At 51.2% G+C, this 26,952-nt stretch overlaps 1 protein-coding gene across 8 annotated transcripts in view; it reads right to left on the bottom strand.

Moving 5' to 3' along the window:
- Positions 1 to 26,952, bottom strand: part of HIVEP3 (HIVEP zinc finger 3) — a 541,174-nt gene that overhangs the window by 122,799 nt on the left and 391,423 nt on the right. The window contains exon 1 of one of the 8 annotated variants that reach the window (XM_043461698.1): positions 17,253 to 17,374. The exons of the other annotated variants lie outside the window; for them this stretch is intronic. The gene's annotated coding sequence lies outside the window, so the exon portion shown is untranslated. Of the gene's footprint in view, positions 1 to 17,252; positions 17,375 to 26,952 lie in introns of those variants that run through there. 8 annotated transcript variants of the gene reach the window in all.

Below are 26,952 nucleotides of genomic sequence, written 5' to 3'. Positions count from 1 at the left end.
TTCTGAAGATTCCAGTCCCACCTGCTATCACAGGCCTCCATGCCTTTGAACCTGTCCAGGACAACAGAATCTATGCCCCCCAAGATCGGGCAACACCTCATTCCTCCTGGTCTTCCAGGCCCTCTGGATGCAGGGCTCCTCCCCTGAGACTCCCAGTGAGAGCCTGACTGCATGTGATCTGATTATCAAACAGGGCAGGAGAAAACATGGGGGCCCAGAGTCCTAGGGAAGAAGGAACAAGTGCTGCAGTTCTGGTCCCTTCTTCCAGCCTGTTCCCATTTGTCATCCATGATCTTGCACTGGTGCTTTAAGGATACACTGGTCCGGTCTTCCAAATTATAAACTCCCTATTGGAGGCCCCATGGAAGGACTGCTATGTGCAGTTGTGCAACAGACAACCTGCACAACCGTCCACAGCTCACAACTTCCGATCAGTCCCTGCATAGCATTCATCATCATTATAATTAAAGACCTAACTCCCTCATTACTTATTCTTTCCTCACAGAATATACTTTCTCAGGGAAGGACTAGACTCTGTTTGTCTTGTTCCCAAGTTGAAGCTCAGACCCTAGCATCCTATTAACACAGAATAAGTTCTCCACAGATAGGTATTGGAGTAATAAAGTCACTCAACCACTCGCTGGTACATTTAATTGGAAGAAGAGTAGACCTGCCCTGGAGCTGAAAGTGAGAGAATTGCGTTCGGGTCCCAGCTCTACCACTGGCCCCCATGTGCCCTTGAGTGAGGCCTCAGTTTCCTTTTCTGTTAAGGGAGGGTGGGGTTAGATGTCCCTGCCACATTTGCCCAATACTGAAGGTTAGGATCTCTGGAAATTTCGCACCCTGGGCACCTCACTCGCCTTACCTACGTCCAGACCCTGGTTCTCTATGTTTTGTGCGGGCTCCCCCAGGTCCGGGAGTGCAGGAAATGTCTAAATTTAGGGGACAAGGGCTCCAGGCAGGGTGGAGACTGATGCCACAGTGGGGAGTGGAGCTATTCCCGCTGGACTCTGGCTGGGACAGAAAAGCAACATGGATAGCCACACTCGCCAAGACAGCAGTGTTGTCAAAGGCTTTCCCACCAGCCCTGCTTGCCTGCAGCCCGTCTGTGAGGAAGGAGGGAAGTAATCTGACCAGGACCGACGGTACCAGGCGCCACAACCAGGACTAGACCCCGCGCATCCTGTGTTCAAGTCTGGGCCCTTTCAGCACGTGGCACAGAACACAGCTTCTACCAGTAGGGGGCACAACTGATTTCAACAGGCAGAAGTCACTCTTTTTTTTTTTCCAAAACTTTCTATTTTGTATTGGATATAGCTGATGAACACTGTTGTGACAGTTTCTGATAGTTTCAGGTAAACAGCAAAAGGACTCAGCCACACATACACATGGATCCATCCTCCCCCAAACTCCCCTCCCATCCAAGCTGCCACATAACATTGAAACTCGGCTAGAAGTCACTTATTCTTCACCTAGGTTCTAGCGATGCCCTAGGCCTGTGGCTGTCGTGGGGCATGGGGGGTGGCAGGGAGAGGGGAGGGTAGAGTGTGGGAGGGGCAGCAGCCTGCTGGTGGTTAAAACAGACAATGCGAGGTCCTCAAGTGAGTGACATAATTCTAACATGTGTTAGTTGCTCAGTTGTGTCTGACTCTTTGCAACCTCACGGACTGTAGCCTGCCAGGCTCCTCTGTCCTTGGAATTCTCCAGGCAAGAATACTGGAGTGGGTTGCCATTTCCATCTCCAGGGGATTTTCCCGACCCAGGGATTGAACCTGGGTCTCCAGCATTGCATATGGATTCTTTACCATCTGAGCCACCAGGAAAGCCCATGAGTGGCACTAATGTCAGAAGAAGGAGAAGTCAGTTAGAGAAGACAGGATGGGGGCCTTCAGGAACTGGAGGGCTTATAGAGGGACATGGGGGTGGCATTCCAGACTGAACAGATCATCTGCACAGGCTGCTTGCAGGAGACCTTACTCTGGGGTCTAACGAGCTGGGTGCTTACTGAGGGGACAGTCACTTTCCCCTCAGAGAGCAAGCTAGTCAGAGGGGACCTGCATCTAGAGTGAGGCAACAGGCAATGATGAGACCCCAAGAAAACAAAAGATCATGCCTGCAGCTTTCCTCTCTGAGGACCTCTCCCCATGATAGGCTCAGTCAGCTTCCCAGGTCACTGCCTGCAGCCACCATAACACGTGCCCATCAGTGGCTTAAAAAGCGCCAGTGTCTGCTCTTCCAGTTCTGGAGGTCACAAGTCCAAAATGGATCACTGGGCTACAGTCAAGGTGCAAGCAGGGCTCTGTTTCTTTTGGAGCTTCTTGGAAGAGTCCACTTCCTCACCCTTTCCAGCTTCTGGGGTCTGCCTGTACTCCTGGGCTCACAGCCCCCCTCCTCCACCCTCAAAGCCAGCCAGGGCAGTGGAGCCTTCCTCCCATCACATCCCTGACACTGAGCCTCTGGTTTCCCTTTCTACACCTAAAGCTCTTTGTGATAGCACTGGGCTCAGGTGGAGTGTGTGTGTTAGTCACTCAGTCGTGTCCGAATCTTTGCAACCCCATGGACTGTGCCCACCAGGCTCCTCTGCCCATGAAGTTTTCCAGGCAAGAATAGTGGAGTGGGCAGCCATTCGCTTCTCCAGGGGATCTTTCTGACTCAAGGATCGAACCTGGATTCTCCCACATTGCAGGCAGATTCCTTACCATCTGAACTACCAGGGAAGCCAGGATAATCTCTGTACCCAAAATGCAGCTAATTGGCAGTTGTATTTCCATGTGCAATCTTAATTCCTCCTTGTCAGGTAGAGTGATGCATCACAGGTTCTAGGATGAGGACGGGCTTCCCAGGGTGGCTCAGTGGTAAAGAATCCACCTGACAATGCAGGAGCTGCAGAAGATGTGGTTTCGATCCCTGGAAGAGGAAATGGCAACCCATTCCAGTACCCGCTCCAGTATTCTTGCCTGAAGAATCCCATGGACAGAGGGGCCTGGTGGGCTACAGTCCATGGGGTCGCAAAGAGTCGGACACGACTGAGCACACACGTGCACAGAGATGAGGATGCGGACATCCTCTGAAGGCCATTATTCTGTCTACCTATCACGCTGCAAGGAACACATCTCCCCTAAATACTGCTCCAGGAGAAAGGCGGCCCCAGCCCGAGAGACCGAGAGAGAAGGAGATGGGGGAGGGGAGAGGCGGGCAGACACATACTCACACCCTGCCAGCAGCGGTGGCGGCAGCTTCCTGGCCGGCTGGTTAGTGTACATCACCCTTGAAAAACTCGTCATGTTTCTACACTGAACCGGGCACGTGCAGTTTCCACAGTGACTGCAGAAGCAGAGCCAGAAATAGCCCCACTGAGATGGAAAACATCCCTTCAGAGCCACTCGCTCTCATACTCACTCCCCACCCTGTGGCACCGTGGGCACAGGAGGTTCCAGCAGGCCCCTCCCTGCAGCGTCCCAATCTCTCCTTCTCTGACCTGTGACCACGAGCCACTGAGCACCCCCTTGGGCCTGAAGCCCACGGCGCTCTGATCTGGTGCCCCGAGATGGGGCTGGGCCCTGCCCCAAGATAGCCGGGTCCACAGAGGCAAGTGGCTACTTACACCAGCCTGGCCTCTGTTCCAGGGCGAGCCCCGCCAGGCTGCTCTGCATTCCTGTCCCGCAACTCCCACCTGGGAATATTGATCGAAACCCAACGCCTCACCCCCCCCCCCCCAGGGAGTTTCCCCTCTAAGAAGAGCTCACCCCCTACATGGGCTCAACATTTTTGCTGAAATATATAGACCCACAAATATGCAGGCCTTAGCATCCACACCACTCACTCATATGACATGGTATTTTTAGGGCCCTGGGAAGTCTCGGCCATGCTGGTTAATTTCTCATGTGTTAGGTCCTATCCTGTCAAAGGAAAACAAAAGCCACCAAACCTTCTACCTGCAAGGCATGGTGCTAAGCAATCTGTGTGCACTGGTTCATTTTATCCTCACCTCAACTCAATTACTATCACCCCCACTTTACAGGGAAGCAACTGAGACTCAAAGATGGGAAACAATTTGCCAGGGTCACAAAGCCAGAAAGTGGTAGGGCCCAGTCTGAGCCCAAGGTGTCAGACCTCAAACCTAGGCTGTAGCCACCTGTCATGTCGAGGGGTGGGGTGAGCAGAGGAAGCACCCAGATGATGCATGCTAATGCTACATGAGATGTCCCAGACTGCCTCCTAGAAAGCTCTGAGCCACTCCTGGCACCTCCAGTTTTGTCTCTCTGTACATATTCAATAAGATTTTATTGGGGCCATGAAGAAGTGAGGGTGAGGGAGGTGCCACGGGAAATCACTGACCGTAGCCAACCCTGTCCCATAGTGATGACCAGCCCAAGGCTCAGGAGCAGCGGCGACTTGCCCAGAAGCAGGGCAGGCCTCCGAACTGAAGCCAGAGAGGTCCACGTTTCTCCCCATCCTGGGGGGGATCATCCATTTTCTCCCCCTCAGCCCCCTGCCCTCCTGGCACAGAATTTACAACCAGATGTGGTGTGGGTCGTGGCCCCTGCTTTGACAACGTGGCAGACTTGCTGGCTGGGTGGTGAGAGCGTGGTCTCCGTTCCCTCTTCTGGGAAGCAGGGCGTGTGTGGAAGCATGAGGGCAGGCATAGGCCTGCGGTGAACCCGTCATGATGGAGAACAGCAGCTCTTGGCTGCTTCACTTTGAACCAAAAGCCTCAAGCCAAGTCCCAGCTTTGATACTCGCCACTGTGGCTACTGAGCCACCCACACAGAGAAGACGGGCTTTGCTGAGTCTTAACTCTTGGAGACGACAGTGTCTCGGTAAGGGGTCGGTAGGAGTTTGAAATGAGACAACACGTGGTAATGCTGGAGGTACATGCATTCCCTTGGTGGTGGAATGCAGGCCCGTGATGCTGTGGGGCACAGCCCAGGAATATGCATTTCCCCGCCCCCTCCACCCCTACGGTAATTCCACTGCAGGTTTTTCTCCACTGGAGAAATCGGTCTAGAAAGCGCTCAATGTGTGTTTGTAGAAGACAGGAATCTGTGAACATCTGTTGAGCTGCACATGGCTGCTGGAAGACATGGGCTGGAGGAAATAAGTAATTTTCTCCAAATACACTTCCTGTGAAGCCCAAATGATGGGAACTAGGTTGAGGATTCTAGGACTGAGAAGATGACGCAATAACTCCCTTCCCCGAGGAGCAGACTTGAGTGCTTCCTGTCAGACGGGAGAGACCTGGCTGCAGAGTCAGGCTGGGGTGGAGTAGGGGTAGGCGGGGGTGGGGGGGTGCTCAGGGTCAAAGGTAGGGAGGGGTGATCCCGGGGGCCCCCAAGGGACTCATTCCACAGCCCGGTCTCTTCAGCACCTTCATGCAGACAGGAAAGAAAGAACTGAAAATATGCTCATTAAATCTGCATCTGGCACCCAATTTGGCAGGGTTGCCAAAATTCTGTAAGACTAGAATTAAATTAGCAAATTGGAAGTAAAATGATTTTAAGCAGACATGATGGAATTCATCAGAGCCAGGTGGAAGCTAGTGGGGGAAGGGACCCAGGAAAGCCCACACATCCACCTTGGGGTAGGAAAGCCTGGCTGTGAGAGGAAATGGGAAAGAAACAAACCTGGGAGTAGACCTGACTCAGATGATTAGATTCACCCTTGGAATGTGCTCGGCGACAACGCCAGCCCCATCCTGCGAGGTGGTGAGAGGCTCCTTCTAGGAGACAGGAGGTATGGCCAGTAGCAACCAGTGAAGGCAGGCAGCCTTTCACAAGAAGACCAAGAAGAAAGGACCCAGGGAATGGCTAGGAAACAAGACAGGCTGGGTTCCCCAGACCAGGGGTCCCAGGAGGGTAGGCACCGGGGTGGTGCACACAGCACCCTGTGTGCTGTGCAACCTGTGATCACCATTGTGTGTTAACTGAGCTCATGGTTTGCAGAAAACACCAGGATGGACTTGGACGGGCAGGGGTGGCACAGAGTCTATGCAGGGAGGGCCAAGAGGATAGAAGCATTTATTGGGCACTTAGTAAGCATCAGACACCATGTTAGATGTTTGCCAAGCATGACCTCATTTCATCTTCTCAATAATCCTGTGCTATAAAGATTAGTCTTTGCTCTTTATTTTCCTGGGCTTTCTTTTTTGCTCTCTTTGTTCAAAAATAACTTTAAAAAAAAATACAGAAGTACATAAAGTAAAACGTGGACCAGTCACCTTTTACCCTCCCAATTTCTCCTCCCCAGATAAAAGTACCACTAAGAGTTCCCTGGTATTTTCCCATGTTGTTTCCATGAACACAGAATCTCGTCTACACATGCACACACATATACAACTGTTTAACAATTTCTGCATCAAAATGGGATCAGGTAACACATATCACGCAGAAAACCCTTTTTCCAGTTAAGAATATATTGTAAACGTCCTCCATGTCAGGACCTACAGATTCACTTCTTTCTTTTTAAATGGCTGAAAAGTATTCCGTGGTGCAAATTCACCATAATTTTCTTAAGCATTGCCAATGCTGGACACAGAGGTCATTTCCAAGTTCTCTCTATTGCAAACAACGTGCAAGGGAACACCCTTTATATGTGTGTGTGTGTATATGTATATACATATATACATATACACATGTGTGCTCAGTCGTGTCTGACTCTTTGTGACCCCATGGACCATAGCCCACCAGACTCTTCCGTCCATGGGATTTTCCAGGCAAGAAGACTGGAGTGGGTTGCCATTGCCTTCTCCAGGGGAACTTCCCAACCCAGGGATCAAACCTGAATACGTGCCTTTATCATTTTCATTGACACCAAATTAGGCTCAAAGTGCCCTTGACCGTTGCCAGCACTAGCTTGTCTCTATTTTTTCACATTTTTGCCATCTCTAACCATTTTAATTTATAATCCTTTGTTTTTTAGTAGGTAGAGCATCAATCATATGTTTATGAGCTATTTTCACTTCTCTGAACTACCTGTTTACATCTTTGCACATTTTTTTTAAACTTGGCTGTATTTTTAGTTGATTGATGGAATTCTCATCATAAGAATAACAACTAACACTTTCTATGCACCCAGCACTGCTCTAGGCTTTCTGCAAGCTTCACAGCATTGAATCAAAACTCCAATAGGGAAGTGGTAGTGTCAGTCCATGTTTACAGCGGGGGAAAGAGAGGCTCGGAGACTTCAAATGATGTCTGAGGTCATGCACGTCCAATGAGGGACAGGCCAGTCTGAGGAACTAGCTGAACCAACCATTTCATCCTCAAACGAGATATTTGAAAAGCTGCTCCCTAACCTACAGAGAAAGAAAATTCCCTCGTTAAATTTTCCCTCTTTCTGTTATTTGTTCTTCACTTTATCTGTGGAATCTAAGTGCATATTGATTTACTTACTATTCCAGGTAGGAAACTGAAGTTCACTTTCTAACAGAGTCAATAACAACATGGAATTGGACCATGTACCTTAAGCGGGACAGGGAAATGTTGAGAACAAGCCTGAAGTGAGGAGCAGGATTTGGGTGGGGTCAGGATTTAAGCATAGGGCTAAGTATCAGCGGACATGGAGGTTGAGGCAGGACCCCCTTCTGTGAAGGGCTCCAAAGGGCAGGCAGGCAGTTTCTGGGACTCTCCCCCGGGGGCAACATAGGGTGAGGAAGTCTGGGACCAGGGAATAGGGTGAGATTAGCTTAGCTAGAACTCATCACCTAATCAAAGGGCGATCTCACCCAGCCCAGCACGGCCAGTGACCTGGCACTCGGAACAGTAAAGATGCTCATATTTCAGGGTGACAGACATATGTGTGTGTGTGGAAGTGCTGGGGATCCCTTGTATGAAACCCACACTTGACAGAGGCAGAATTTTGGGTTTTAGTGGCACTTTTAATGAGGTTCTTTTTTAGCTCCCAAAACACCAGTGTTGCATGTGGGTTTCTGGGTTAGAGACCTACCACCAAGCCGTCACATGGCTCGGCTACCCTCATCTCAGGAACACACGCAATACTTTTGACTTCCTTGGACACAACACATAGTGGAGAGAGAAGGATCATTTGCATGCCATTTGCCATTTTTCTTCTGAGAAAAGAGAAATTAAGTTAACGAAATAGGAAAAAATGTGGGAAACTGACTTGCTAAAACCAACATGCAGAAACAAGTTTTAGAGGCACAAATTAGCATTCTTTTTTTTTTGTTGTTACTGTTATTCAGCTTTGACCTCAGATAACTTAATCGTTCCCAAAATATTTTTGTATCGAACTCCAGTTCAGCAATCTTATATATGTGTACATCTTCCTTATACTCACACAGATAAAATCTATCCCTTATATGTACTGATATAAGTACATATAAAAAAACCATATATATACTCATATGTATGGGCTTCCCAGGGGGTGCCGTGGTAAAGAATCCACCTGCCAATGCAGGAGATACAAGAGACATGGGTTCAATCCCTGGTTCGGGAAGATGCCCTGGAGTAGGAAATGGCAACCACTCCAGTATTCTTGCCTGGAAAATCCCACAGACGGAGGAGACTGGCGGGCTACTGTCCATGGGGTCACAGTCAGGCGTGACTGAACATGCACACACATACTCGTATATATATATGAGCTCTTTGATTAATCAAGCTTGGAAAACTGCACACAATATCTACCTCTACAAACACACATACACACACACACTTTTTGGGAGATTTTCAATGCTCTGTCACATATTAAAGACTCAGAAGTCCTGCAGTATATAAGGGTCTATTGATTTGGCTAGAGCACTTTTATTTCTTTCCATCCATGGCACTTGTGTTCTAGAAAACACACTACAGGAAACGCCAGGCTTTACTTCACAAGATCAGAGCCTGCTTAAAATGAAGAGTCTATCTTGGAGTGACTCCCCTACTCTTTTGAACATTAGATACTTTCTAACAGACTCGTGGTGATGGTTTCCTGTTCATTTGAGCATCTTCTGCCTTTCCTATATTTCAGGGCGACACCAAATGCCCACATGCCAAGGCACAGGCCCTCCAGAAACTGTAAGGAGATCAGGTCACCCAGACAGGCTAAGCTGTGCCTCCCAAGCAGTTGCACAGAGACGCTGGCCCAGTCGCTTGTTCTGGACTCGGTGGTTTTCAGCTGGAGGATCCCCAGAGACTCATCTAAGTTAGGTTGCTTGCTTTGTGAGTGCAAAATCACTGAAAGGAAGCCCTTGACCCTGGTCTCTTTCCTTCATTCCGAAAGACACTGTTCCTTGGCCCTGATGTTTTCTCCCATGAGAGAAAACTGGCTTAGGATTACCCCTTCCCTCTCCAGTTCTATTCTCACTGCTTCACACCACTCCTTCACTGCCATTAGTCACTCCGATTCATAAAATCATGTGCGGTAGCCCTACAAATAAAACTAGGTTTCCATCTGTCTGCTACAGCATCAGTTGAAAATGAGTTAGTGAACTTTCACCACATGTAAAGGGCATACTTGGTAAAGCCTAAAACATATCTTATGTGGTACAGGAGACGTTCACCTGGGAACAGTCTCCAGGGGCGATACCTCCCAGGGAAAATTCCTCCTTCATCATGGTTATTTGCATTGGTTTATAATTTTTCTCCTTCTCACACATGCAACTCTAGGGGTGAGAGTAGCCTTAGGGATTCAATTACCCGATGACCCTTTACGACTCTCCTCATTAACCTTGAGGAGGCCAGCTAGTTGGAGTGTATGTGGATTTACTCACTTATTTTTCTATACATTTTTCACTTTGGAATAATCCTATATTGACCAAAAACTTGCAAAGACAGAGTCCCCATACACCCATCACCCAGCTTCCTTTAACATTCACATCTTACATAACCAATGTAGATTTGTCAAGTGGAAATTGACACTCATAAGTTACTGTTAACTCAACTACAGACTTTATTCATATTTCACCAGTTTTTCGGCTAATGTTCCTTTTCTGTTCCAGGATCCAATTCAGGATCCCATATTGCATTTAGTCATCATATCTTCTTAGTCTATGGATTTGCTTTTGTTTTCAAAAAAACAAATATCATTCTCTACTGCATGCAAGGTGGTATGCTGGGTGCCCAAATGCCCTGTCAGGAGAAACACAGATCTGCCGGGCAGCATTGTCTAGATTTGAGTGCCCACTTTATCCCTCACCTGGGGAATGATCCTGGTCTTGTCACTCCATATACAGAGTTCTCGAACCACAGCTGCAACATGGAGATGGAACCTTTTTCTTGTTAGAAGGCTGACAGTTTATGAGGATAGGCATTTTGAAGGTTTAAAGCCCAATTCACTTAGAGTCCTATCCAGCCTACTGTTGTGATCATTGACAGGGGGATCATGAATTAGGCTTGGTATCCTGTATCTAAAGTAGGATGGTCCAGAGTCTGAGCTGCCTGGCTGAGCTGACCATTTCAGCTACAAATGAGATCTTTCCATAGGCTCTCAGGTACATCATAAAGAAAGACAATTCTGCTTAAATTAGTCTATTCATTTCTATACTTCCTTCACAGCTGTGCTCAAATGCCACCGTAGTGATAACTTCTCCAACCATCCTACATACATCCTGGTATCCTTCCCTTGGCATTCTCTTTCTTCTTAACCTATTGGTTTCTCCTTCACGGCACTTATCCTACTTGACATATTACACATTCATGCACTCCTTTGTTCATGGTATGCCTCTCTCTGCTAGTCTATAAGCTCCAGGAGAGCACTGACCATCATCTGTTTTGATCACTGCTTTATCCCTGGTCTGAGGACTTGGGAAGCGTGCGACAGATATTCAGTAAATGACTGGATCTCCAGGGTCACCTTGCAACATTTTGCCTCCATCCCGATCATCTGTAAACAAACTGATCCCCATCCGAACACACTGTTGAATTCAAATGGGAGAAAAGCTATTTGGGGAGCAGGTGGCTTAGAGCCTTCTGGGTCTTCTTTAAGGGGGAAAAAAAGAAGTAATGCCCTTCCTTTAATATAATTTCATGCCATTAATGTCCCTTCACCTACCTCCCCCTCCATGAGCAGTTCTGCCAATTAGAAACCACAGTCTCTTCCTTGTCCAGAGTCTGTCTGCTGGCTTCTCCACACAATCAATTCCTGTGGAGCCCAGGCTGGAAGAAGCTCGTGAAACCCCCACAGCCCGCTGTGGTGCTCCATTATAGAGGCTATTCAGCATGCACATCAAAGGCCCACAGGCTTGCCAGGGCAGGGAGATGCCAGGGGATCTGGAAGGCTGGGCTCAGTGAAGACAATGAGATTCAGCGAGGAGGGGGGAACTGGAAATTGACACACAGTGTGACCTTGTGGCAGGTTGCAGACAGAAGCCAGGACTCCTGGCTTTGCATCCTGGTCCTGCTTCCTCTTGGGCTGGAACCACCTCCCCAATCACCACGAGGGGCAGGTGCTTATTTCCTTGAGCACCAAGGCTGGCTGTCTGCCTGCCCCTGCCTGACCCTGGGGACCTGATGAGCATGGGCAGCGGTGGGTGGAGGTCATGTTCCAGAAGCAGCAAAGCACAGGACAGTCAACAGCCAGATAGAAAGGAAATGGGGGTCACATTTGCTGAGAGCCAGGTCCTCTTTATCATTGTCTCCCCTCATTCTCACAGTGCCCTGCGACAAAAGTGTCATAACCACATGAGATAAGCAGGGAAAAGGAAACAGAGAAGTTGAACAGGGCAGCGAACTGCACAGCAAGCACATGGCAGAACCAGAAGCAGAGTGGAGGTCTTCCTGGTTCTGAAGCCTTGTCCCTCGCCCGCCAGCTCTAGGAGAGACCCTGAAACCTCGACAGCACTCCAGAGAGGGGCAGGACCTCAAAATACCCAGCTATGCCCCTGGTGAAGTAGCCAGAACAATCCCATTCTGGAGATGAGGAAATTGAAATCTGGAGAGGAAATGCAACTTGTCTGTGGCCACGTGGCCAGGGAGTGGTTGGACCAGCTAGACTCTGAGTTTTGGGTGGATGCAGGCACACTCCTAGAGTTTAGGCCTGCGCTGAGCCCATGGAAGGATTCCACCCACTGTCTGTGAATACATGAATGAATGACAGAGTTGGTTAGAAGCACAGCATTCTGTGACTCCCACATGCCATGTGCTTGCCCCTCAACTGTGACCTCAGGAACTCAAGACCAGGCTGATGTAGGCAAGCACCACCTGAACTCAACAATGACTTTCAAACCCCACATACCCCTGTCTGAATCCACGGATCTATCAGAGGCATGGTTAGTGATGCTGGCACTGGTCCCCGTGCCGCCTGCGGCTCCCCACCAGAACTGGAACTGAGCCATAAAGAGGGGCGGGAAGACGGCCGAACTGGTCATTCTTTGGCCCAAGGACTGGTGTTTACAACATGGACTGGACCCTCTTCTCAAAAGTCTGGTATTTGGAGCAAATTGGTCTGATTTTAGTGAAACTTTCTGTTGTTGTTGTTTAGTCGCTGAGTCATGTCCGACTCTTTTTGTGACCCCGTGGACTGTAGCCCGCTAGGCTCCTCTGTCCATAGGATTTCCCAAGCAAGGATACTGGAATGGGTTGCCATTTCCTTCTCCAGAGGATCTTTCCAACCTAGGAATGGAACCTGTGTCTCCTGCATTGGTAGGTGGGTTCTTTACCACCAAGCCACCAGGGAAGTCCAGTGAACCCTTCAGTAGCAACCAATTCACAGATACTGCAATTGTTTTTATTACTATAATTCATTTATCATAATAAAAACTGAGACTATTTCCTGTTCACCTACTATGTGCCAGGCATAGATATCTCATAAGATATCTGACGTAAATGGTCTCCAGTAACCCATTCAGCCACCCTGTAGGGAAGAGTGAGGATTCCCATATTACAGATGAGGACACTGAGGCTTGGGAGAGGTAAAGGAACTTGGCCAAGGTACGTACTAGAAGACAGGAGATGCAAACTCAGGTCTGTGGGGCTCCATAGCAGGTGCTCCCCCTACGTGGCTGATGTGAGCTGGGGACTGGGGGGTTAGAGCCATAGTTGGGGAGGCAGATGCAGGGCCTGCCAGGGCTCCCAGACATACAGCTGGCCAGGCTTCTCATCCCCAGGCTGAACTTCTAGTGCCAGGGGGCTTCTCCATATGCCCAGAAACCACCCCTAGAACCTCTCAATCAGACAGTGCGGGTATAGCTAGGAATTCTTATGTTACAAGCCCTCAGGTGACAGGAAAAGACACCCATAGTTAAACCACTGCTTTCAGTTCTCAGGGGGTCATGCTTTCACATCTACATGCTCTTCCAGAAGGTTCCAACATGTTTCTTAAGATGTTCATTGCATTATTTACAAAGGATTTCATGCCTCAGAACCCAAGACCTTACAATTCTAGAATTCTCAACAAAATAACAATAATTCTGATCATCCACAGATGGGGTGTGAAGATCTTTGTTAACCATGACAATTATTCCCAAAGAGTGTGATGCTGACAAAAAGGACTTGGGAGCCCAGAGCCTTGAGTTTGAGTCCTAGCTCTGCCCTTTACTGGCCAGGCAGCCTTAGGCAAATCAGTTCAACAAAATAGTTATTCAAGGCTCTGGGCTGAAATAATGAAGACACAGAAGTGGACCAGAAAAGACATAATGCTCTTAGCGCTGAGCTCCTCACCTGTAAAATGGGAACCAACAGCTGCCAAGTGTATATGATGGCGTGCAGGCCCCCACATGCTGATGGGGTCTCACTCACAGCCCCAGGGCCTCAGGAAGCAGGTTGTCCTGTGTCCTGCTCTGCAGGTAAGGAAGCAGGGATTCACGAGCGAAGTGGCTTGGGGTGAGCCTACAGCAGCGTGTGGCGCTATCTGTGGTCTCTCCGCCCACCGCCACCACTGCCCCCCTTCTTAACCATTCTCCACTTGGCAGATGAGTCCACAGAGTGAGTGGATAACAGGAGAGAATGCTCTGCAGTCCATCAGGAACCGCACAGATGTATGACATCATGGTTATTAATAATGGAAGTGGCACAACAAATTCGCCATTCCTGCAGAGGGACCACCTGAGTTGTTGCAAACCTCCCACACACAGAGCATCAGATTCTGTCATGGCAGAGCTGGGAGGGGTCTTAGGAGTCCAATCTTTTCCTTGTTTATAGGGGTGGGGAGTGGGCAAGATGGGAGGGCAGCCCTCTGAGACAGATGAGGCAGCCCCGCATCCCAAAGTCCAGGGTGTTCCGAGTTTGGCTTTTGTGACTGACCACCAAGATAATCTGACACCAGCACTTGACCACTCCAAAGTGTGCTGGTAAGCGAATCAGCAGTGGCTGTAAGTGTGGCCTCTCCACTGACCATCAACCCAGCTGCAGGGCCTTTGTACCTGTTGTTCCTCTGCTTGGAGAACTCTTGTCCCAGATCTTGACACGGCTATCACATGTTGATGATTCAGGTCTCAGGATAAAAGTCAGCTCCACAGAGAGGATGCCCTAGACCCTAGCTTTGACTTTCCCAGGTCCTCCCTGACACTCCCCACCACACGGCCTTGTCTTCATGGTGTCTTCACGGTGTGTATCACCGGTGAGTATTACCTTGTCCATTACTATTCATTCTCTCTTCCCACTGGAATGCAAGCTCCATGAACAGAGGATTCACTCACTTTCATTGTCTTAGCCCCCAGAATGGTGCCTAGGTCCCAGCAGGCACTTAGCAAACATGCTCAGCGAGTCCCCCTGGATATCAGCCTGGGTCACGGGCATTCTAGCAGCCAGCAGTCCTTCACTCGCTTGCTCACTCACTCACTCACTCACTCACTCATTCAATAAATGCTTATTGAATGTCTCCTCTGTGCCAGGCATTCTCCTAGGAGCTGGGGATTCCAATCCAGCTGAGACAAAGCCCTTGCCCTAATCAAGCTTTGACAGTTGATTAAAATAATCAACACAATAGAAACCAGAGCTATTTTGGTCACATCATGTGTGACCAGACGACAGTTGACCAAAAGAAAGTTGGGGGAGAAGTATGGCAGAAAACGGGAGAAATGAGAAAACACTGGGGAAATGCAAATAGACTGGCCCTGCCAGGGCCTCCCACATGCTTGATACAGTACTCTTCTTGGGGAGCTGGTGCCAGGCACCCCCCCACCACCCCAGCTCTGGGGACATGAGGACAAGGGCACACGCCCATCTCCACAAGTGCCTCCTGGCTGCAGCCTGGAGCACAGCAGGACAGCTAGGCATGAGAGCACGGACAGGAGTGGGTGTGAGGGAGGTGAGACCAGCGAGTGAGGGTGTGTATGCATGTGTAGGAGTGTGTATTCATGTGCAGTGGCACATGTGTGAGTATATGGGGTCGAGTGTGTAAGTGTGTGGACGGGTTGATGTGGGAGTACACATGCACATGTGTGTGTGTATGCACGCGTGCGTTTGTGTGCGTGTGTGCGTGTATGTGTGTGTGTGTGCGTGTGGACTCTGGGGCCATTACTCTTCAGCACAGCTTCCACATCTGGTAGAACTTTACCTGCTCAAGATCTCCCCTCCACCCCGCAAATGACGCATGGTAGGGACCCGATCATCATCGAATCCATTTGAGTCTTTATGTTTGCCAAATATGTTCCACAGGGTGTCCACATAAAGCCGCAAGACTGGTTTCAGAAGAGAAGAGTCAACATCTGGACGTAACTGAATGGAATGAGAGCACTGGATGAGGAGTCTGGGTTTTGTTCCCTGCTCTGCTGCTAACTCCTGGGTAATCTTGGGTCACTGTTCAGCTGTGATCTCAGGTAAGGCACTCAGCTCCTCTGGGCCTCTGTTTACTCTTCACTCAAGAAGGCAAGTAGAACTCAGCGACTGGATGAAAACACATCATGTCTACTGGTAGCTACTGAAGCACTGCTTCCTGGGAGAGCATGTGTGACCCAAAAAGAGCAACAGGATAAACCAGAGAAATGCTGGGTCTGACAAAGTTAAACGGGTTCTTTTATTGCAGCACTTCTCAGAGCCTTTAACTTGCCAATATGAATTGTGACTGGCTAGAAGGGTTATAGAAACCTTGCAGAATTTGCCAGACTTACCAGCACAGGGAAATCTAACCTGTGGCACAACTTTTAGAACTAATGTTCCACAGAACCTACTTTGGGGGATCTGCTAGTAGGCACATGGGACATTTCTCAATGCCCCCTTTCTTGCAGATGACGGAACAGAAATGGTGTTTAGTATCCCTAAATCAGAGAGCACAGCCATGGCAAACATCAGCCCAGAATCATCCAAACCACAGCAACTGGCTTGTACACAAGGCTTCATATCTACAGAACATTTTAACTTATATGATCTCAGTCTTCCTTGACAACATTCTGCTGAGAATCTTCATCCCCATTTTTCAGATGATAAAATGCAGCCCAAAAGAGATTAAGGAATCTGCCCAGAGCCACTAAATGATGGACCCAGTACTTGCCTTTATCAATTTTCCCTATGACCTTAATCAAGCTGTCCATAAATACATTCTCTATTTCATAGGTAAGCAATTGTAGCCACTTTGCGGAGCCCCCTGCCAGAGCACCTGTTCTGCAGCAGCCACCGCTGCTGTCCAGGATCCCGGCCGCGGCCCCGGCTGAGAAGGGAGGGGAGGACGCTCAGAGAAAAGCCCAAGGAGTGAGAGCCGCTCTGGAAACACCCAGGCTGGGAGGCCGGGAGTCACTCCCCGCCGGTGGCCACACCCTCCCGATTGCCAGGTACATTCCCCTCAGGGTTGTACCCCCCGCGCCAGGTGCCACTCTGCAAGAGGGCAAGAAGAGCCGGATCAACGCGAGTTTCACTCACTCCCAATAAGCCGGAGGAGCCCAAGTGAGATCTGCTCTGACAGTCTGAAACTGCCAGCGCCTCCAGGGGGAAGCGTGGCCAGGACGGCCAAAGCCATTCAGCGGTTCACACCGGGGTGCCTTGTCCCGTCTTGTCCGGCAGTGAGACGCCCGAGAGGCGGGGCGGGCTGCGGGGCTGCTCCGGGCAGAGGGGCCGAGTGAGGCTGTGCCAGGCGCTGGTGTGCGAGAGAAGTGTGAACGCGGGAACGCTGGTGTCACCCCGGGTTGGTGACAGAAGTAGCGTCTGGGAAACGCAGGCGGAGAGCGCGTGCACCAGGCAACCCCAGGCTGCGGAGGAGTCCCGGAGGTCCAGGGAGTTGGCCCGACGCGCTCCTGCACGCGCCCGCGCCCAGCCCTCTCTCACCGCTCCTCTCCCGAGGGTGGCCCCGCTGCGGGCCGGTCGGGCTGCTGACGCGCTTGGGGGTGCCCGGCTCCCGGCTGCCAGGCCGCGGCGGGGCGCGGGGCGCGGGCGCTCGCTGCTTACCTGCGGGTGGCCGCGACTCCGCGGCTCCGGGCTGCGCTGCGCTGGGCTGGTCTGGGCTGCGCTGGGCTGCGCGCCCGGCCTCCGCGCGGCTCGGCAGCGCCCGCTCGCTCGGCTCCGCCCGGCTCGGCTCCGCCCGGCGGTGCCCGGGGCTCTCGCTGGCGGCCCACGCGGCGCGGGGTGGGCGCGGGGCGGGCTGGCGGGCGGGCGCCGGCGGCGGGCGCGGCTCTGGGCCGCCCTGCGGCCGCTTGGAAGCTCCTTATTTGGGCAGTGATGTCAGGGGAAGTCGCAGGGGCCGGACCACCCACTTCTTTCCATTCACTCCCCAGAGTTTCCTGTCGCCGAGCTCGGGGGACCCCGGCGCCCGCACCGGGCGCCTCTCCGGCCGGCTTGGCCCTAGCGTACCCGGCTTCGCTGTCGGCCGCTTGGGGGTCCCGGCGTGGCCGGGCCCAGGAGGGCGGTCGGGCAGGCTGCCGTCCGGGAGGGTCTGCGTCTGGGGAATCCCCGGCTCCCGGCGGCCGCGGGGAGGGTCTGTGCAGCGGCCTCCGCGGTGACAGGCCGTGTCACTCCGGGCGCCGCCCCTCCCTCCGCGCCCGCCCCGGCTCCCGCGCTGTCATTTCCTCCCAGGCCCTCCGGGAAGGGCAGTCAGGGAACCCCGGTCGTCGCCGCCGCCGGGGCCGTGCCCCTCGGGGCCCCGTCTCGGCTGCACCCGGCCCGGCGGGCGTCCATTGCCGTCCCCAAAGTGCCAGGTCCCCGCCTTGCTCCCCCGGGTGCCAGCCCCGCTCCGGGAAGCCCGTGCCTCCCAAGGCGGGAATATGCCTTCGCAAGTGCTGGGCGGGGCGGGCCTGGCCGGGCTCCCTGGGCTCTAGCCTGGGGGTGGGGGTGGGGATGAGGGCTCCCCGGGGCTTCCCAGTGGCCTGACTTGGCCAGAAGCTACCGGATCCCAAGGCTCGGGACCTGAGTCACACTGGTCCACCTTTGCGCCAGCGCCCACCAGGGCCCCCGCTGGCCTGCTTCCCGAGGGAGCAGAACGGCCACCAGGATCTGTATTTTACAGCTGCGGCACACTGAGGTTCTGACTTGTCAGGTGACTTGCCGGAGGTTAACTCTGCTGAACCTGGACTGACCCTGGGTTTGGCTGACTCCAGGCCTGGCCTCTGCTTAGCCTCAAAAGGTTGTGGGGCCTGGGACCAAAGTTAGGACAAGAGTCAGGCGAACAGAGTGCCTAGAGCGCCATCTGAAGAGGCACTCCCTCTCCAGGTCACAGAAGTTCAAGGACCCACAGGGTGACTGACAGGCTGACCTTGGGGAAGCTGACCAGGGCTTCCAAAAAGGCCTTGAGGCCCCAGGCTTCCTCTGGCTCCGAAGTGATGGCCTAAATTCAAGACCCTGCCTGTCATAGGGAGTGGGCTTCCTCTAGGCCCAGGGGACAAGCTAGTGGCCCTGGGGATTTCTGTGCCTTCTCCATACAACAGCTTTCAGCAGAGTCTCTTCCCTCTCTCCAAAGCCAGGGTAGAGCAAGCAAGCCCCTCCCCGACCACCAGCTTTAACAGAGGAACGGCAGCTTCCACAGGGGAACCTCACTCCTAGGTGCCTGCAGGAGGAAACCACAACTCCATGGCCTGCAGGGGGTGGAGGGAGGTGTGATCACAGCTGGACACTCACTGTGCCTGCGCACTCATGCACACAACTGCACACCGGCTGGCCAGTTGCCAAGGCTCCCAGCTGTTCTGTTGATCACCACCACTTCAGCCGCCACCCCCACCCCCCAATCTTCCAGTAGCGCCCAGAGCTCCATCTCAGCTCCAATTGGGTCATCCTCTTTCTGACAAAGCTCCAAAGGGAAGGGCCACACTCTGATCTGGCACGCAAGGCCCCCTCAACCAGCTGCATCTCCCATGGTTTAACTCTCCATGTCCTTTTCCAACACTCTGTCCAACCTTCCACCAGCATTCACTTTTGGGGGGTCTTTGGATAGATTTTCCATTGTCTGAAATGCCCTCTCTACCCATCCTGTGTCCTTCACACCCTGAATGAAGCCTGCCTTTGACATAGTCTTCCTCTTAATGGGCTTCCCTGGTGACTCAGAGGGTAAAGCATCTGCCTGCAATGAGAGAGACCTGGGTTGGATCCCTGGGTCGGGAAGATACCCTGGAGAAGGAAATGGCAACCCACTCCAGTGTTCTTGCCTGGAGAATCCCATGGTTGGAGGAGCCTGGTAGGCTACAGTCCATAGGGCCACAAAGAGTCGGAAACGACTGAGCAACTTCACTTTCCTCTTAATGAGGGCAAGTGAGACAAGGTACCCCATGGAACAAGACCTTGCCCCTCACTCCACTCCTGTCCTTCCCTCTCTGCCCTGCTTACTGTCCCTGGCTGGGAGCAGCTCCAGGTGGGAACAAGTGGGTGTCTCATTATAATTCATTTGCCTGGAGGGGTGACATTTGGTCACAGGCAGAAAGGCTCAGGTAACAGGCTTGTTCCTACCCCAGGATGAGTACCCTCTCCACCTTTGAGAGATGGCCCTGACCCCACTGCAAGCTCCCAGTGGATTTAGTCAACCTCCTTTGTTGCCACTGGCAGCTCAATGCTTCCTGCCTCTAGAAACATGCCCATCACCCAAGCTGCAGTCAGCTGAGAGAGACCTCCCCTCTTTCCAGTCTGTAAGCTGCCAGGAACTTTCCATCTTGGTTCTTCTTTCCCACCAAGACTGAGAAGTCTACAAACGTTTGTTAAGTGAATGAATGATCCTGGGGGGCCGAGGGGAGCAAATGGAAAGATAAACTAACCAAAGGAGTGGCAGAATTGATCCAATTCAGAGCTGCAACTGAGGTTCAGGGGCCCTGGCTAGGGGCCTGGGGTGGAAGGTGGGTTCTCAACTGGACTGGATGCTTAGAAAGTGGGCCAGTGGGCCAGCCCTGCAGAGGCTGCCCTGACAAGGCCCTTTCCTTGGACTGCTCCTTTGTTCCAGTTTTCTGTGGCTTGGGATTTGTCTTCCCCCTCCCTTCTCTCGGTAAACTTCTGTGCCACCCCATCAAGGCAGGCTGGGACATTCCCATCCCAACCTTCAAATATATAGTCTAGACTGGCTATAGCAAAGTAGAAAAGAAGGCATGAGAAAGGTGTTTTATTGAGTACTTTCATCGTGCCAGACACAGTCACTCTGGATTTTCTGAAACTCCCCCCAAAGACCCTGCTTTTTACCCCTCAAGTCACACTTCCCAGCTGGTAGCCATCCTCCAGGCCAGGAGTGTCAACCGAGAAGCCTTCACTCAGCTTCTCCTTCAACCAAAGCTCCCAATCTCCTGTCTTGAGATTCAGTTTCCATCCCAGTTCTGGTGCCCGTTCTCACCAAAGGCCAGAAGGTCTTCAAGACTCCAGCCTCAGAGCTCAGGGATATGGGATGCAGGCAGGCAGCCCTGCTTCAAGGTAAGAAGCCTGAGTCCAACTCTGCTCTGTGAGCCACCTCCCCTGCCCTGGGGCCCCAGGCACCTCTCCCACCTTGCAGCTGGATGGGCCCCAGGTGAGAAGGCAGGTGGTGCCAGGTGCCAGTCCCTTCCTATCAGCCCTTCCCCTGCATATAGCTGGGCCAGGTCTTGAGAAATTCCCAGAGCCTGGCCCTGGGGGCTTTCCTACATTCCTTCATTCCTCAAACATGAATCAGGCTCCTTCTCTGTTCTGGGAACGTGCAACACACACACAAACCTGTGTGCTAGGAGCTCCATCCAGGGATGGAGACTAGCAGGTAAACAGATCATCCCAGTACAACTTGCTAAATGCTACAGCGCTGTTTGCCAAGCCTGGGGCAGAGCAGGGGCACATGAGGTGAGAGATAAGATTCATTCTACTTCTGGGGCTACAATTCAGGGAGATTGTGGTCCAGGTGTCCCAGGCTAGATTGCTGAACGCTTGTTTCCATAGAAACAGTACACCACACACACACACACACACACACACACACACACACACACACTGGGCTTGGTTCTGCTGTGAAGCCAATATCACGCTGTAGAGAATTTATAGACTAAACGAGATTGGAGCAGAGGAGATGGTTGGCATTGGATCTGTCGTCTAAGAGGCTGTCTCTGTGAAATTTTCTTTCCAACTCCTAACAACCAAATTACAGACACAGTTTTGGAACACACCACGATTCCAAAAGGCTGGGGACTGCCATGGTCTTGGGAGAGCTTTCAGGGTGGAGCTAAGCACCCTGCCCAGTAGGCTTTCTAGGTACTGTATGTTTGGGTCTCGTACTTACTTACCATCCTCCCCTTCTCCACCTCCTTTCCTCCATGGCTCTGATTCCCTGGACTCGCATGCTTTGTGTTGTTTTACTGTTTGTTGGTGTGTGTGTGTGTTTGCTGGGTGCTCTCTTGATAGATCTGTTACATCAGTCCTCACTTCTCACAGAGGTAGCCATCTCTCTCCTGGGACAGAGGCTGAGGGACTCTTACAGTTTATGGAGATCACCTCCAGGGGTCCCAGAGGACTCAGCCCCAACCTCCCTTCCCAGCCTGAGAGCGGTGTTTCCGGCTTTCTGTCTCAGTCAGGTACTCACTTCATCCTTCATCTGATGCTGTGGGTAACAGCATGGGCCTCGGAGCCACATGGATCTGGCTTCAGCTCCCAGCCACACTTACTGTGTGATCTTGGGCATGTTTACATGATATCACTGATCTTGACTTCCTTATCCTAAAGAACTGCTGTGAAGATGTGACAAGAAACTGCAATAGGGCCCTTGATGGAGTATCCAGCACCTAGTAGGTGCTCAATAAATGGAAGTAACGGTTGCTTTATATTGTCACTCAGAATCCTGCTCCTTTTTTAATTATTGTTTATCCTCATTAGTGGGGACACCCATCATCCCAAGCCTGAACCAGAATCCCTTCTGCATTCTTGCTGCCCCAGTCCAGGCCACCATCACCTCCCAGTTACAACAGCCTTCTGCCTGGTCCCCCTGCCCATCTCCTGCCCTCCCCCCGCCCCCTGTATCCATTCTCCACATAGGCAGAACTCTCTAAGACAAATTCAAGTGGGTACCTGTTCAGCTAACTTACCCTATTAGTGCCTCTTTTAACAGCTTCAGTTCACCTACCCAAGCCTACCTCTCTCTGCACACACCCCCCCATGCTCCCATCATACAGAACTGCTCACTGTTTCTAAACCTGCCAAGTGCATTTTGCGCATTCAGTCCTCAGTAATGTTCCCCTCATTCATATTGCTTGGCTGGCTCCCATCCAGCCTTCCAGGTCAGCTCAGAGGCCACTTCCCTTGTGAAAGCCTCTTGGGTCCCCCAGCTGGCATTGGCTGCTTCCTTCTCCATGAACCTCCAGCATGTGGAACAGATGTTCTGGCTTGTGCCCCACTATATGCAGTCATGTCAATGATGTATCTCTTGCCCCTTTAGTTTCTGCAGCTCCATGCACAACCACTTCTTATTCAGTGTCAGGAACGTCACAGGTATGCAGAGCACACCCAGGATAGACTTATGTGCCACTGGCCGTCCTATCCAGTAGGCAACTACAAGAGGCCACGTGTCCTCCAGGCCACTGACTAGTCTTTCCCAGATGACAAAAATGTCCTCTTTTCCTACACTTCAGACTGAGGCTTTGGCTCAACCTGAATCCCAGGTCTGCCTCATTCTGGCTTTCTACCAGCATTTCCCGGGGACTCCCGCAGGGCCCATTGAATCCCAGGTGGGGAGGGTGGGGCCTTTGGTTCCAGGAAATCAGATTAGTCACTCCTCCTGGCAGCTGTGAGAACAGGTTTTCCCCAAGCCTAGGGGCCGACTTGCAAGATCATCAGTAACAGGTACTATTTGCTCTGAGTATGGCTTCATGTCTGCCAATGGGAGGTTCATCAGGACAGCATCAGCTTCTGAGGCTTGGATTAAGACAGTGTGTGTGCACGTCCTGGCTCTGACACTTACTAGCTGCTTAACTCCCCTGAGTCTCAGTTTTCACAGCTGTATAATGCGGAGGATAACGCATCTCAGGGAAGGATGATGAAGAGCAAATGAGAGCTGATGAAATTAGAGTCAGTGTATTGTGAGTATCAAGCAGCTGGCCTGTAGTAGATGCTCAGTAAAGACAGCCCCCTCCCCCCACCCCCATTCAAGCTCTTTGGAGGGTATCCTGATGCATGAGACTCAGTCATTGACAGTAGCTCATAAAGTGAGGGAAGGGAGGAAATGAGAATTTAATCAGGCCCCATAAACATTAAGACAAGATAACCCGTAGCAGGTCTGACAAGAAAAAGTTTCAAGAGCAGCAAGAAGAATAGGAAAGTTCTGGGATGGCCATAAAAACATCTCCCCTTGTGTGACTTTTATCCTGCCTATATGGCCAGCAGAATCTGAGGGCCTGGGGATGGGCAGGGGGTGGTCAAGAAGCAGCCCCCAGGCAGGACCAGTGAGGCCTGATGGGGTCTGTGCCTCTGCCAGTCTGGTTCCCGAGAGGACTTGCACACTCAGAAAATAATTGCAATAACAGTGAATAAAAGCAATGGATGATGCAGAAGGGATGGGAAAGAGAGATATGTCTGAGAAAGCCTGGGGCCTGTCCTGAAAGCTAATTTTTGTTAGATGAAAGCCTCCATCTAACAACAATAAAGAAATCTAGAAATGGTCTCGCTCCACCCCTGTTCAGGCTCCCTTCCATTGTGGTCTTTCTGCTCTCTCAGCGCAGGTGGTGAGAACCCCAAACCTCCATCCTTCGGTCTTGGAGTCCTCCTACAAGGAGGGCCTGGTCTGATCTAGATCATTCACTAGTTCCCTAAATGCAACAGGAATTTTCACATTCCATGCCTTTGCTCATACTGTTCCCTCTACCTGAAATGCCCTTCCTTCTTCCCTTAGACTGCCATCCACCCTTCCCCTTCAGCTCTCCTATTAACTCTCCTTGACTATTTAGTGAACTCCTCCTATAAAGCCTCCTTCGAATGTTCTATTTTTTAATTTTTTTTCTGATCAGCTCCTACCCTCAGTAGAATTAAAAGATCACCTCCGTCAATGTTCCTGTAACTTGCTTTGCACACATCATCAGAGCATCTATCATGTAATAACAAAGCATTTGTGTCTCACGTCCCCACTAGGTTGGGAGAGCTCCAGGGGTCTATGCCTGGAAATGCCTGATATATAGAGCACCTGGACGGCTTCCTTCCATACCTTCCAGAACTGGGGAACACAGCAGCATCTTCTATTCTGCCTGGGTGTGTGGACGGAGCCCTGTTGATCCCTTGGGAGCTTCAGACTTTTAAAGCAATCAGCCATGCTCCTGCTAGCCTGAAAACGAGCCCTCTGAGGACTGTCTCCCCCAGGACTTCCTGTTGACTTTGTGCAGTCTGCCCTCAACCCTACCCTGAATCTGACTGGATGAGAATCCCAGAGTATCCTGGGGCACCTAGTGGGTACCACATAGAAGGAGCTGAGTCTGGGGAGTGTGGGAGCGGAGGCAATGTCTTCAAGGGTGGCAGACCAGAAGCACTGGGGACCTGGGGAGGGAAGGGTGGGCACGTGGATTTGGTGGGGTCAACAGCAATCTGGAAGTGGGGAGGATGATGTTATGGTTAATTTTATGTGTTAGATTGGCTGGGCCATCAAATTCTGGGGTGCCCAGAATTTGGCTGAACATCAGGGTGTTTCTATGAGGCTGTTTCTGGATGAGATTATCATTCAATTTGACAGACTGGGTGGAGCAGATTGCCCTCTCCAATGTGGGGGGCCTCATTCAATCCATTGAAAATCTGAATAGAACAAAAAGGCTGAGGAAGAGGGAACTCCTTGGCTGCCTGACTGACTGAACTGGGACACTGGTTTCCTCCAGCCTTTGGACTTAGACTGAAACATCAGCTCTTTTTGAGTCTCCAGCCTAGAGGCTTTCAGACTGAAACTTATACCAGCGGCTCTCCTGGGTCTCCAAGTTGCCAACAGCAGATCTCGGGACTCCTCAGTGTCTGTAATCACATAGTCAATCCTTATAATAAGTCTCAGTCTCTCTCTTGTGTGTGCCTATACTTTATATGAAAGAAAGGTATTCCCTCAGTCGTTTGTGTCCGATTCTTTGTGATCCCATGGACTGTAGCCTGCCAGGCTCCTCTGTTGATGGAACTCTCCAGGCAAAAGTACTGGAGTGGGTTGCCATTTCCTTCTCCAGGCGATCTTCCTGACCCAGGGATTGAACCCGGTCTCCTGCAAAGGAAGGTTCTTTATCCTTTGAACCACACTATTTCTGATATATATATGTGTATATGTGTGTATATCTTATGTTCTGATTCTCTAGAGAACTCTAACTAATACAGAAGGTGAAGGTATAAATTTCCCAAATCTCAGGAGGGTCCCACATTTGCTTCTCTTTGTCCGACAACTCTCTAATAAATGGGCATTTCCTACCTTCCTCACATTGGAGTTGGCCTAATTATCCTAGGAGAGCCTCCTTGCAGCTGGGGACACAAGCTGTCACTCCTCTGGGGACCCCCAGCACTCAGTACGGGCCTAGAGCCCAGTGGGTTCTCCATGTGCTAGCTGAACAAAACAGACACCTTATACTGATTTGAGTCAGTTCAGTTCACTTGCTCAGTCATGTCCAACTCTTTGTGACCCCATGGACTGCAGCACGTCAGGCTTCCCTGTCCATCACAAACTCCCAGAGCTTGCTCAAACTCATGTCCATCGAGTTGTGATGCCATCAAACCATCTCATCCTCTGTCGTCCCCTTCTCCTCCTGCCTTCAATCTTTCCCAGGATCAGTGTCTGTTGGGTAACTTTTGATACATTTGGGCACAATCACACCTGTTCCTTCATGTCATCGCCAAGGCTCTATGAGATGCAGGAGAGGGACCATCAATCCCTGTTGCCAGATGAGCAAATGGAGGCCCAAAGAGGGCCTAGAGGTAGCCCCAGTAGTAGAGGAGCCAAGGAAGGATGCAGCCCTGGGTCCAGGTGGGACCTCATCTGAACACAAGCAGCCTCTAACAGATGCTCAGTGAACACCTCATATAGGCGAGGCCCTATTCTGGGGATTTAAGAATAAGTACCTCGGTGAACAAAATGGACGAAAATCCCTGCTCTGTAGAACTTATATTCTAGAAGGAAGAGCCAGACAGTAAAGAAACTGAATAAATAAGTGAGTCATATAACATGTTAGCAGGAAGTATATACTGTGGAAAGTACAAGGTAGAACAGAGTTAGGGAGTCAGGAATGCAGGGGTGGGAGATGGGTCACGGATTTAAATAGGGTAGTTAAAGTAAGCCTCATTGAGATGGTGGCATTTGAGCAATGACTTGAAGCAGGTGAAGACTGAGTCCTGTACACACTGGCGGAAGATCTTTACAGGCAAAGAGAACAGCCAATGCAAAGACCCTGAGGTGAGAGAGTGTCAGGCATATATGAGGCCTGGTAGGCCATTGTGAGAACTGTAGCTTTCGGAGAAATAAAGGCTAGGGCTGGGGGCTGGGCCCCCTCAGCAGGTTTCCAATGGGTACCCCTCTTCCCAGAGAGCAGGACCCAGCTTGGGATGGCAATGAAAGAGTTTGAGGATGTCTGTAAGGAGGAGGGAACAACGAAGAAGAGGCCCAAAGAGGTTTTCCTTGATTATCACCTTCCTCTGCTTCAGCCAGACAACTGGTGACTTTACTTGCATCATTCCTATGGGCCTTGTCTTCTTCCTGCTGGAATTTGATGTTGGGTTCCAGAGCAGCTTGGAC

Source organism: Cervus canadensis, chromosome 2 (genome assembly GCF_019320065.1).
Source record: "Cervus canadensis isolate Bull #8, Minnesota chromosome 2, ASM1932006v1, whole genome shotgun sequence".
Taxonomy (NCBI): Eukaryota; Metazoa; Chordata; class Mammalia; order Artiodactyla; family Cervidae; genus Cervus; species Cervus canadensis.
Note: the sequence above shows the minus strand (reverse complement) of the source record. Positions and strands in the feature narration are given on the sequence as shown.